This window comes from Priapulus caudatus, unplaced genomic scaffold, assembly GCF_000485595.1.
Source record: "Priapulus caudatus unplaced genomic scaffold, Priapulus_caudatus-5.0.1 Scaffold1302, whole genome shotgun sequence".
Taxonomy (NCBI): Eukaryota; Metazoa; Priapulida; class Priapulimorpha; order Priapulimorphida; family Priapulidae; genus Priapulus; species Priapulus caudatus.
In genome coordinates this window covers 12,901-15,898 of record NW_014578363.1, presented here as the reverse complement: position 1 = coordinate 15,898, position 2,998 = coordinate 12,901, and positions in this window count along the sequence as shown.

Here is a 2,998-nt window from a genome sequence, read left to right as displayed (position 1 = left end):
ACCTTTCCGCCGGGAAACAGCATCATCGACACATGATGGTCCCAACTTGGGACTCCCAAGGAAATAACACCTTGACATCGATTATCAAATTAATCACAGACTGATTGAATTTCGACACTTAATTTTTCGATTTTTCGATGAAAGTGGTCCAGCTTGTAGGCTACATCACTCATTTTTGGGCGATCCCCCTATTATTTGCAAGAATCTTCTTCTTCTTTACCTTTTCTTGCAAATGATGGGGAGGGGGGTGACCCCCCACCCCACCCATCATTTGCAAGATGTTTCTTTTTCTTCTTCTTCTTTTCCTTTTCTTTTTCTTTTTCTTTTCTTTTTCTTTTTCTTCTTCTTCTTTCCTTTCTCTTGCAAATGATAGGGGGGGGCGACCGCCCCCCCTGCCCTCCCTGTGGCGCCGCCCCTGACTTCTATAAGTGTATCCACGCACCATGTTTTGGTTAATATAAAGACATCTCTTGACGCCTATAGTGTGATGCATCAACAGGACTGGGTTAGATCTATATACTTGATATAATCTAATATCCTATAAGATTGTCTAAAATGAAAAGTTTAGAGGAATTTCCCACGGATATCCCTTTAAGATAAATGCGAGCTCTAACTATAATCAATGGAGTCGATCGGGTGAATTTGTATTTCAACGTGCGTTCTATTTTGCACTACGACACAGAAACAAAATGAACGAAATGGACTTTGATCGTTGTGCGACCTTGGATTCTGAATAATAGTCAGAATGATTGCTGCAAGGTGCGACGTGGCAGGCAATTGTTATAGGTAATGAATTCCTACACACGCACGCAAGCCGCAAACCCGGGTAGGGGGGGGGCACTCACCCAACATTATGGTAAGTATGTGCAACTGCGAAGTCAAAAATGGTGGGCTCTGGAACCAACTCAGACCTGAAAATTGGGGTCTCTGGAACTAATGTTTGTTGAATGTGGGATGCTCTGGAACTGGCTATGTTTGAAAATGGGAGTCGCCGGAACTAGGATTTTGGTGAAACGCTATGCTATAGAACTGGACACGTTTAAAAGAGGGGGTCTCCGGAACTGTGGGGGAACTGTGATTTGCTTTAAAATCTATGCTGTAGCACTTGAACCAATAATTGTTGTATTATGTACAGGAGAGAAAAACATGACCCAGACAGAGATCACAATTTTCAGTTCGCGCGCGCGCGCACACACACACACAACACACACGCACAAGCAAAAACTTGAAAGTAAGTTACCCAACCCAAATTAAATTTTAAAAACTAGGGTCTCCGCGGAACGGCAAACATGTAAGATCTGCATGCATGGTAACTAAACTTGTGATGCTCTGGAACGAGATATTCTTAAAAATGCGATGCACTGGAACGGAAGTTTAGGGTTGAAAATGGGGGTCTCTCCCGCGGCACATACCTACCAATATATATGGAGTGCCCCTTCCCCCGGGGCCGCAAAGATCACCCCCTGCTCTATACAATAGTCTCGGCTAAGTACGTAATTAACGCGTAAATAGTGACCACTTCACTCGCGATACGAAACGAAATTTTGCTCTTATGTAAACTTTAGAGGAGCATAAAAACGGGTGTTTTTTTAGTAAAAGAACTCGCCTATATATTTTATATATCATTAGATAATTCATATTTATCTATCACAGTGTTTCCTGGCGCGTAACTGTGCCAGTGTACTCCAACGTACAACGCTTTTCTGCATCCCATTGTGAAATAGTCAATATAGTTTTACTTCGGGAAAGATCGGGGGATGCCGAGCTGCGGCCGAAAATCCTTTCGTAGAAACGCATCTACCATCATTCAATGAATGTCAATTAAAAAAAAACAGATTCTGGTTACGGAATTTCGCGATACGGAAAATTATTTTTTGTCCGGAGCGCCCTACTTAGTATACCTATAGCCGTAGCGTATAGCTAAGCCCTGAGGCTTGCTGTTTGTAATCACTACGGCGTATGAGTTGTAAGATCTCACTTAATGTAGGCCTACTTTATCAATTGATAAATTATCCAGTCAACAACAAGCACAATACTAGCTATACAAATGACGATCAAACAATGTCAAACAATGTCAAACAAAGGTTTTCTTACGTATGTATTAAATCGCTAGCGATTAGTTAGCTCTCCGCTAAGGGGACTGTAAAGTTGGGCCGTGGCCTCTGGGGAAAGGGGGGCAGCTACCCCCTCTGGATTTTGGAGCAAAATTAAAAAGTAAGCTTAGCTAATAATCGTAAATAACCCTAACGTGATTTTTTCGGTCACTTATCCGAGAAATCTTTGTCTCTGACCTACCCCACCACACTATTGACGTCGATCAAGAGCTGCGCCCGTCGGTCATCATTACATAGTTGAGCAAATTTGAATAGGAATTTGTTCAGCCTACGGCCCTAATCTGACTAGCTTAGATTCTTTATCTCTGCCAATCCGTATTGGAATTCTCTCCCTTATTTTTTAGATAGTTGCAAACCTGAGGCGTTTTCTACTGCGATCCGCAGTGTTGAGCTGTCTATTTGATCTACTTTGTCTCTTTCCGTCCTCGTTATAGTTCCTTCGTAATATTTACGAATATTATATGAGTAAGATAGAGCTACGCCCCAGCCGCGTTAGATAAGCCGCATGAATTAAGGTGACGCTTCCGTCATGCAGCTGAGATGGAACGCTGGCACGCCGAGCTGCTAGAAAAACTAGGACCCGAGCCTTGTCCGTTCGTCGACAACAACAAAGCTGATGAGCGGCACCAGACAGAGTGCAACGTGTGTCGCAGATGGGGGGACCACGTCAAGAAGATGCATATCAATGCGAAATACATCTATTGGAATAACTCCGACTCCAAGCAATGGCAGAGCGACTCGTGGCAGATAGCGAAGGTATCGTTGTTGTTGTTCGTTGTTGTTTGTTGTTGTTCGTTGTTGTTGTTGCTGTTTGTTATTCGTTGTTGTTGTTGTTGTTGTTGTTGTTGTTGTTGTTGTTGTTGTTGTTGTTGTTGTTGTTGTTG